At 41.6% G+C, this 10,455-nt stretch overlaps 1 protein-coding gene across 2 annotated transcripts in view; it reads left to right on the top strand.

The window, feature by feature from the left end:
- Positions 1–674, top strand: part of TNFRSF19 (TNF receptor superfamily member 19) — a 92,418-nt gene extending 91,744 nt beyond the window's left edge. For both annotated transcript variants that reach the window (XM_053708505.1, XM_053708506.1), the window contains one exon: positions 1–674. This exon is cut by the window's left edge and continues 226 nt beyond it. The gene's annotated coding sequence lies outside the window, so the exon portion shown is untranslated.
- Positions 675–10,455: the final 9,781 nt, after the last annotated feature.

Below are 10,455 nucleotides of genomic sequence, written 5' to 3'. Positions count from 1 at the left end.
AGTGTAGCTTGGAAATTGTTCGTCTTCATTCAAAATAATTGTATTGTCAAAGGTTTGTTTAATTTGATCTTAACAACAATGAAATGCTTTGTACAATACACTTTTCTGGCTAGTTTTAAGAAATTCTACCATTTTTTTTTTTTTTTTAACCCTTGTATAGTCATGGAAAAAAAAAGTTTATCAAAGACTTCTGCGAAGTTGAGTTGTGTATATTACAGTACAGAAACCGTACTATTGCTCTTGTATGTATTGATTTTGTAGGTGTGTACATATGTATTATAAATGTAGTTTTTTGTATACTGAAAATGATACTTGATATACTAGTGTTTTGATGCACTTTTAAATAAAATGTTGAAATGGCATACAATGGTACAGTTACTGAAATATGTATAAGACAGAAGCTACACATTGATGTCAGAAGAAGTGGCTTGTATGTAAAACTGTACTACATTTATGATGTGTTATTTTTGTAATGCACCAGTTTTCTTTTTTTTTTACAATAAAATATACAGGGTTTTTTTGGTAGCAGGGACATTTATGTCCAGTGAAAGGGACATTAAATACCACTTTGCCACAAAGCAAATTCTGTACATTAGGTTTTCTTCAAAATGCTGTGATTCAATAGCTGCTTTAGACCATAAGAAGAAAGTAATAAACTTCTTTCTTCTCTTTTCCCCTTCTTCTCTTTCTTTAACCGTGGTTCTAAGTTCAAATATCATATTCTCAATCTTATATAGTGTAATGTGCATAGCTGAGTAGTAAAATCTCATACTTTGACCCATATAAAACAACATATTCATATATCAACAAATTAATGTAGATTAGTATCAACAAATAACTAACATCTTTTAATACACCCTAAAGCGATTAATGTTGTGTTTATTTACTAAAGATTTGTGTGCATTAGTGAATAGTTTTCTTTTCCTTCTTTCTCCTCCTCCCTATTTGAAGGGAAAGGGAAGGAAAAAAAAAAGGATGCCCCATAACAGATTATACTGTATAAATGGGAGAGAGAAAAAAGAAAATACCCCATGACAGATTTCACTGTATAAATGGGAGAAAAAAAAAAAAAAAAACCCACAAAACATGCCACAAAAAAAAACATTTGTACATAAGTACACATAGCCCTAATATCAAATGGAAGGAGGACTCTCATTCAATTTCTCCCTATTTTGCTTCATTCTCCAAGAAGGACTGGGCTGATTCAGGGGAGTCAAAGAAAAAAAAGTCAGTGCCAGATTTTATCTTAAGCCTAGCTGGATACAGCAATGCAAAAAATCTATTTGCAGCCACTAAGCGGGAGCAAATAGGTGAAAATTGCTTCCTTTTTGTTGAAGTCTCAATAGAAAAGTCTTGGAAGAGCAAGATCTTTGTTCCTTGGTATTGCAGGGGTTGTTGCTTCCTGTATGCTCTCAGCATTTCATTTTTTCCATGGAAATTTAAAAACTTCACTATAACTGGCCGTGGCCTTCTACCATTTAGGGCTGATGGATCCCTTTCTCTTCCCATCCTGTGTATTCTCTCAGTTTGCTGGCATGTTTGCTGGCAATAGTTTTTATATATGTTTGGTGACAAAACTTATTGGGGCCTAGTTTTTTTTCCACATGGCTGGCTTGATTTTTTTGCCTAGAAACAGTTTCCTGAGGCTTTCCACTGTTGTAATATGAGTGGGAGGGGCCTATTTTAGCGTTTTTCTGCACAGCTAAAATTACAGACAGAGACATTCAGCTTCCTTCTGCATGATACAGGACATCTCTGAAGGGCTCAAAAGGCTTCAAAAGTCGTGTTTGAGGAAGAAGTAGACCTGTGGCAGTTGTTGTGCCTGTGTTTAAAAACGTTTTTGTCATTTATTATTCCGTTTTTGGTATTAAGGGGTTAATCATCCATTTGCAAGTGGGTGCAATGCTCTGCTAACTTGTTACATACACTGTAAAAATTTTGTCAGTGTAACTGCCTTTTTTCACTGTTATTTCAAATTTTGTCAAAATTTGTTTCTCTTAAAGGCACAGTAACATTTTTTATATTGCTTGTTAACTTGGTTTAAAGTGTTTTCCAAGCTTGCTAGTCTCATTGCTAGTCTGTATAAACATGTCGGACACAGAGGAAACTACTTGTTCATTATGTTTAAAAGCCATGGTGGAGCCCCATAGGAGAATGTGTACTAAATGTATTGATTTCACCTTAAACGGTAAAGATCAGTCTTTATCTATAAAAGAACTGTCACCAGAGGGGTCTGTTGAAGGGAAGTTATGCCGATTAATTCTCCCCACGTGTCGGACCCTTCGCCTCCCGCTCAAGGGACGCTCACTAATATGGCGCCAAGTACATCAGGGACACCCATAGCGATTACTTTGCAGGACATGGCTGCAATCATGAATAATACCCTGTCATAGGTATTATCCAGATTGCCTGAATTGAGAGGCAAGCGCGATAGCTCTGGGGTTAGACGAGATACAGAGCGCGTAGATGCTGTAAGAGCCATGTCTGATACTGCGTCACAATATCAATATGCAGAACCTGAGGACTTAGAGCTTCAGTCTGTGGGTGACGTCTCTGAATCAGGGAGACCTGATTCAGAGATTTCTAATTTTAAATTTAAGCTTGAGAACCTCCGTGTATTGCTTGGGGAGGTATTAGCTGCTCTGAATGACTGTGACACAATTGCATTGCCAGAGAAATTGTGTAGGCTGGATAAATACTATGCAGTGCCGGTGAGTACTGATGTTTTTCCAATACCTAAAAGGCTTACAGAAATTATTAGTAAGGAGTGGGATAGACCCGGTGTGCCCTTTTCCCCACCTCCTATATTTAGAAAAATGTTTCCAATAGATGCCACTACACGGGACTTATGGCAGACAGTCCCTAAGGTGGAGGGAGCAGTTTCTACTTTAGCAAAGCGTACCACTATCCCGGTTGAGGACAGTTGTGCTTTTTCAGATCCAATGGATAAAAAATTAGAGGGTTACCTTAAGAAAATGTTTATTCAACAAGGTTTTATTTTACAGCCCCTTGCATGCATTGCGCCTGTCACTGCTGCGGCGGCGTTCTGGTTTGAGGCCCTTGGAAGAGGCCATCCATACAGCTCCATTGACTGAAATTATTGACAAGCTTAGAACTCTTAAGCTAGCTAACTCATTTGTTTCTGATGCCATTGTTCATTTGACTAAACTAACGGCTAAGAATTCCGGATTCGCCATCCAGGCGCGTAGGGCGCTATGGCTCAAATCCTGGTCAGCTGATGTGACTTCAAAATCTAAATTACTCAACATTCCTTTCAATGGGCAGACCTTATTCGGGCCTGGTTTGAAAGAAATTATTGCTGACATTACTGGAGGTAAGGGTCATACCCTTCCTCAGGACAGGGCCAAATCAAAGGCCAAACAGTCTAATTTTCGTGCCTTTTGAAATTTCAAGGCAGGTGCAGCATCTACTTCCTCTACTTCAAAACAAGAGGGAACTTTTGCTCAATCCAAGCAGGCCTGGAAACCTAACCAGTCCTGGAACAAGGGCAAGCAGGCCAGAAAGCCTGCTGCTGCCTCTAAGACAGCATGAAGGAGCGGCCCCCTATGCGACTACGGATCTAGTAGGGGGCAGACTCTCTCTCTTCGCCCAGGCGTGGGCAAGAGATGTTCAGGATCCCTGGGCGTTGGAGATCATATCTCAGGGATATCTTCTGGACTTAAAAGCTTCTCCTCCACAAGGGAGATTTCACCTTTCAAGATTATCTACAAACCAGATAAAGAAAGAGGCATTCCTCAGCTGTGTACAAGACCTCCTTGTAATGGGAGTGATCCATCCAGTTCCGCGGACGGAACAAGGACAGGGGTTTTATTCAAATCTGTTTGTGGTTCCCAAAAAAGAGGGAACCTTCAGACCAATTTTGGATCTAAAGATCCTAAACAAATTCCTCAGAGTTCCGTCATTCAAGATGGAAACTATTCGAACCATTTTACCCATGATCCAAGAGGGTCAGTACATGACCACAGTGGACTTAAAGGATGCCTACCTTCACATTCCGATTCACAAGAATCATCATCGGTTCCTGAGGTTTGCCTTTCTAGACAGGCATTACCAATTTGTAGCTCTTCCATTCGGGTTGGCTACAGCCCCAAGAATTTTTACAAAGGTTCTGGGCTCACTCCTGGCGGTCCTAAGGCCGCGAGGCATAGCGGTGGCTCCTTACCTAGACGACATCCTGATACAGGCGTCAAGCTTTCAAATTGCCAAATCTCATACAGAGATAGTTCTGGCATTCCTGAGGTCGCATGGGTGGAAAGTGAATGAAGAAAAGAGTTCTCTATCTCCTCTCACAAGGGTTTCCTTCCTAGGGACTCTTATAGATTCTATAGAAATGAAAATTTACCTGACGGAGTCCAGGTTATCAAAACTTCTAAATGCTTGCCGTGTTCTTCACTCCATTCCGCGCCCCACGGTGGCTCAGTGCATGGAAGTAATCGGCTTAATGGTAGCGGCGATGGACACAGTGCCATTTGCGCGCCTGCATCTCAGACCGCTGGAATTATTCATGCTCAGTCAGTGAAATGGGGATTACACAGATTTGTCCCCTCTACTAAATCTGGATCAGGAAACCAGAGATTCTCTTCTCTGGTGGTTATCTCGGGTCCATCTGTCCAAGGGTATGACCTTTCGCAGACCAGATTGGACAATTGTAACAACAGATGCCAGCCTTCTAGGCTGGGGTGCAGTCTGGAACTCCCTGAAGGCTCAGGGTTCATGGACTCAGGAGGAGAAACTCCTCCTAATAAATATTCTGGAGTTAAGAGCAATATTCAATGCTCTTCTAGCTTGGCCTCAGTTAGCAACACTGCGGTTCATCAGATTTCAGTCGGACAACATCACGACTGTGGCTTACATCAACCATCAAGGGGGAACCAGGAGTTCCCTAGCGATGTCAGAAGTCTCCAAGATAATTCACTGGGCAGAGACTCACTCTTGCCACCTGTCAGTGATCCATATCCCAGGTGTAGAGAACTGGGAGGCGGATTTTCTAAGTCGTCAGACTTTTCATCCGGGGAAGTGGGAACTCCAGAGGTTTTTGCTCAATTGGTTCTCCGTTGGGGCAAACCAGAATTGGATCTCATGGCGTCTCGCCAGAACACCAAGCTTCCTTGTTACGGATCCAGGTCCAGGGACCCAGAAGCGGCACTGATAGATGCTCTAGCAGCGCCTTGGTTCTTCAACCTGGCTTATGTGTTTCCACCGTTTACTCTGCTCCCTCGTCTGATTGCCAAAATCAAACAGGAGAGAGCATCAGTGATATTGATTGCGCCTGCGTGGCCACGCAGGACCTGGTATGCAGATCTAGTGGACATGTCATCCTTTCCACCATGGACTCTGCCTCTGAGACAAGACCTTCTAATACAAGGTCCTTTCAATCATCCGAATCTACTTTCTCTGAGACTGACTGCATGGAGATTGAACGCTTGATCCTATCAAAGCGTGGCTTCTCCGAATCAGTAATTGATACCTTAATACAGGCACGAAAGCCTGTCACCAGGAAAATTTACCACAAGATATGGCGTAAATATCTTCATTGGTGTGAATCCAAGAATTACTCATGGAGTAGGGTTAGGATTCCTAGGATATTGTCCTTTCTCCAAGAGGGTTTGGACAAAGGATTATCAGCTAGTTCTTTAAAGGGACAGATTTCTGCTCTGTCTATTCTTTTACACAAACATCTGGCAGAAGTTCCAGACGTTCAGGCATTTTGTCAGGCTTTAGTTAGAATTAAGCCTGTGTTTAAACCTGTTGCTCCTCCATTGAACTTAAACTTGGTTCTTAAAGTTCTTCAAGGGGTTCCGTTTGAACCCCTTCATTCTATTGATATCAAACTTCTATCATGGAAAGTTCTTTTTCTGATGGCTATTTCCTCGGCTCGAAGAGTCTTGGAGTTATCTGCCTTACATTGTGATTCTCCTTATCTGATTTTTCATTCAGATAAAGTTGTTCTGCGTACAAAACCTGGGTTTTTACCTAAGGTGGTTTCTAACAAGAATATCAATCAAGAGATTGTTGTTCCATCATTATGTCCTAATCCTTCTTCAAAGAAGGAACGTCTTTTGCATAATCTAGATGTAGTCCGTGCCTTGAAGTTTTACTTACAGGCTACTAAAGATTTTCGCCAAACATCTAACCTGTTTGTCGTTTACTTTGGACAGAGGAGAGGTCAAAAAGCCTCGGCAACCTCTCTTTCTTTTTGGCGTCGGAGTATAATCCGTTTATCTTATGATACTGCTGGACAGCAGCCTCCTGAAAGGATTACAGCTCATTCCACTAGAGCTGTGGCTTCCACCTGGGCCTTTAAAAATGAGGCCTCTGTTGAACAGATTTGCAAGGCTGCGACTTGGTCTTCGCGTCATACTTTTTCCAAATTTTCCAAATTTTATACTTTTGCTTTTTCGGAGGCTGTTTTTGGGAGAAAGGTTCTACAGGCAGTGGTTCCTTCTGTTTAAGTTCCTGCCTTGTCCCTCCCATCATCCGTGTACTTTAGCTTTGGTATTGGTATCCCACAAGTAATGGATGATCCGTTGACTGGATACACTTAACAAGAGAAAACATAATTTATGCTTACCTGATAAATTTATTTCTCTTGTAGTGTATCCAGTCCACGGCCCGCCCTGTCCTTTTAAGGCAGGTCTAAATTTAATTAAACTTCAGTCACCACTGCACCCTATGGTTTCTCCTTTCTCGGCTTGTTTCGGTCGAATGACTGGATATGGCAGTGAGGGGAGGAGCTATATAGCAGCTCTGCTGTGGGTGATCCTCTTGCAACTTCCTGTTGGGAAGGAGAATATCCCACAAGTAATGGATGATCCGTGGACTGGATACACTACAAGAGAAATAAATTTATCAGGTAAGCATAAATTATGTTTTTGTTGATATCATATAACATAAGTGAGAGGATTATTAGGAAAATAACTATATGTACCTTCCATGTAGGCTTCTCTCAGAATATGGAAAACAAATGTATTTACTCATACACAAACACTCGCTCATACATACACATTAACACACATATATACACACTCATATATACACAAATACATAGACACAGGCTAGGTGTCCCATGACATTAATACAAATAATTTTAACTGCTTTCATTTTTCTTTATAAACAAGGCTATGTGAAGAGTTAAACATTTAGCCAAAATGCATATTTAAAGAAAAAGTGGAGGTCAACCGCAAACCTCATATTCCTGTCTACCTAATTGATTAACTTCTGTTTGGATTTTAATTGCAACTTACCCTGATGTTGTAACAGGGACCCCTCCTGAGATCCGTACATTATCAAATCTTCTGGGGACCCCTCCTGAGCTTAGTACATTATCAAATCTTCTGGTGGCCCCTCCTGAGATCAGTACATTATCAAATCTTCTGGGGACCCCTCCTGAGCTTAGTACATTATCAAATCTTCTGATGGCCCCTCCTGAGATCAGTACATTATCAAATCTTCTGGGAACCCCTCCTGAGCTTAGTACATTATCAAATCTTCTGGTGGCCCCTCCTGAGATCAGTACATTATCAAATCTTCTGGGGACCCCTCCTGAGCTTAGTACATTATCAACTCTTCTGGTGGCCCCTCCTGAGATCGGTACATTATCAAATCTTCTGGGAACCCCTCCTCAGCTTAGTAAATTATCAAATCTTCTGGTGGCCCCTCCTGAGATCAATGCATTATCAAATCTTCTGGGGACCCCTCCTGAGCTTAGTACATTATTAAATCTTCTGGTGGCCCCTCCTGAGATCAGTGCATTATCAAATCTTCTGGGGACCCCTCCTGAGATCAGTGCATTATCAAATCTTCTGGGGACTCCTCCTGAGATCAGTGCATTATCAAATCTGGGGAGCCCTCCTGAGCTTAGTACATTATCAAATCTTCTGGTGGCCCCTCCTGAGATCAGTGCATTATCAAATCTTCTGGGGACCCCTCCTGAGCTTAGTACATTATCAAATCTTCTGGTGGCCCCTCCTGAGATCAGTGCATTATCAAATCTTCTGGGGACCCCTCCTGAGCTTAGTACATTATCAAATCTTCTGGTGGCCCCTCCTGTGATCAGTGCATTATCAAATCTTGTGGGGACCCCTCCTGAGATTAGTACATCATCAAATCCTGTGGGGACCCTCCAAAGATGTTTAAGTGACACATAGGGGTACCGACACATAGTTTAGTCAAAATTAAATCTTCATGATTCAGATAGAGCATGCAGTTTTAAGCAATTGTATAATTTACTCCTGTTATCAATTTGTCTTTTTCTTGGTATCTTTATTTGAAAAAGCTGGAATTTAAGCTTAGAAGTCGGCACATTTTTGGTTCACCCCCCTCGGTAGCGTTTGCTGATTGCTGTCTAAATGTAGCCATCCAATCAGCAAGTGCTACCCAGGGGCTGAACCAAAAATGGGCCGACCCCTACGTTTACTTTCCATCTTTTTAAATAAAGATACCAAGAGTATGAAGACAAATTGATAATAGGAGAAAATTATTCAAAACCGATATAAATTGTAGATATAGGGACAGTAAGCACCTTGTAATTACAATATGTTCCTGTTGTATTGCTATGGAATGAGATATCAGCCAACTCTATGTGTAGAATGTCTGTGCTACTTTTTTTTTTTTTTTTGTAAATTGCTATTAAAACTAAACATTTTTTGAAATTATAAAGTATTATTAACTAAAGGAGCTACCAAACAATTATACTGAGAGTATTTTCCAATCTTAATCAATAATGTCTAATTGATGCTGCAAATCTTTTAGAAGATGCACATTTCCTTAGCCTGCTTGTTAAAGCTGAAAGCACACTGTAGGTTTTTTAATCTGATCCTAGATGCTTCTTGCATCAGTCATGGCTTGAAATATATGCAATGTTTCCTTTTCATTTCTGGCAGCAGTGTGACCTGTACAATAAGTGATCTAAATGTCGTTTTAATATATTTTTCTTATGACAATCAAACCCCATTGTTACTGATTAATATGGTGGCTTGATAAAGTTAGATAAAAGCCTTAAAGGGACATTCAACACAAAGTACATTTTATTAGCATAGTATTGAGGATATTCCCCGCCTCCCTCTAGTCATGGGTGCTGCCATGTTGAAATTTGTCTTTTATTGCATTCCATTGTTGACCTCTCCTCCTTCAGATACTTATAATTAGAGGGGTGCATGAAATGTATTGAGTGTTTATCAGTTGATTATTCATTATTATTAATTCATGTAGGTGTGTTGAATGAGAGCCATTTTAACATTATTTTCCATAAGATATCTTTCTTTCATTAAAGGACCACTCAATGCAGTAGAAATACATAATTAACAAGTGCATAATAAAAAGACAATGTAATGGGGAGCGTGGTTGAGCAGCGCCGGGAGAGGACGCAAATTCAGTGATCTCCATCCTGAGACTCTAAAATCTTAAACTATTCCTATCATCAAATGGTATGGACAGCTGAAAACTACTTGACCATCTGCATGAAAGCTTGCTGAACAAGAAAACATCTGACAGCGATATTTATGTAGTCTTTGTCCGGATTTAGACTGCTGAGGCCCTGTTACGCAGAAGCCTGGACGCCCTCTCCCGGCGCACCGAACATAACATAACTTCAGACTATATAATAACCAGTGCGTGGTGAACATGGAGGTGACTCATGGAATGTTGCATGATTGGTTGCAGAACCTAGACCGACAACTAGATCTTTGCTTTACTGACTTGTCAGACACGCTAACATCGGTAATGAGGGGAGAGGCTAGCGATGCTCAGGACAACGTGGTGTTAGAGGTCACACCAGAGGCGAGAGCCCCGGAGCTTACATCATCATCATCTCACCAACTCCCATGGCTTAACAACCATGTCGCTATAGCTGGAGATATATACCAAAACCTGAATGACCTACTCTCCCCCGAGTGCACCACACAGAGATCCGGGTATAGAACAGCGGACAGGACCTGCATAGCTGCATCACTAAAGACTTTGCAAACTCCGATGCCACCAGCTTCCACAGCTGATCCAGGCTATGCCAGTATTAGTTTGTATCCCCACCCAACACATACCTCATGGCTCGAGCGGACAACCCAACATTCATGTTGCGCAGTCACTTCAGTCCAAGCCGGGACAGCCTACACTCACTCAACAGGAGCTCCTAGACGTAGCCGCGACATAGAGCGGCAGGGAAACGGACCGGTCATGAAAGCAGAGCTGTCACGACAAGAGAGCGCAGCGGCCAAATTATTTCTGCTAATAGAGGTTCCTGTTCACACCACGCCACTTCAACTCACAGCGGAGACCTCGCCTGATGTCCCTACTGAGATGTGGAATGAGCTCCGGCCTGCTTACAAAGGAGCGTTTGGCAAAATAGCTGTTGTAATGCTGTCATTACCCTCCATCGTAGCCAAGATCTCAGTGACGGCAGGGGCCGAGCTACAGATGATGCTGAAGGACACCTGCTTA

This window comes from Bombina bombina, chromosome 3 (assembly GCF_027579735.1).
Source record: "Bombina bombina isolate aBomBom1 chromosome 3, aBomBom1.pri, whole genome shotgun sequence".
NCBI lineage: Eukaryota > Metazoa > Chordata > Amphibia > Anura > Bombinatoridae > Bombina > Bombina bombina.
The sequence above is the reverse complement of the archived record's forward strand: the minus strand, read 5'-3'. Positions and strand labels throughout refer to the sequence as shown.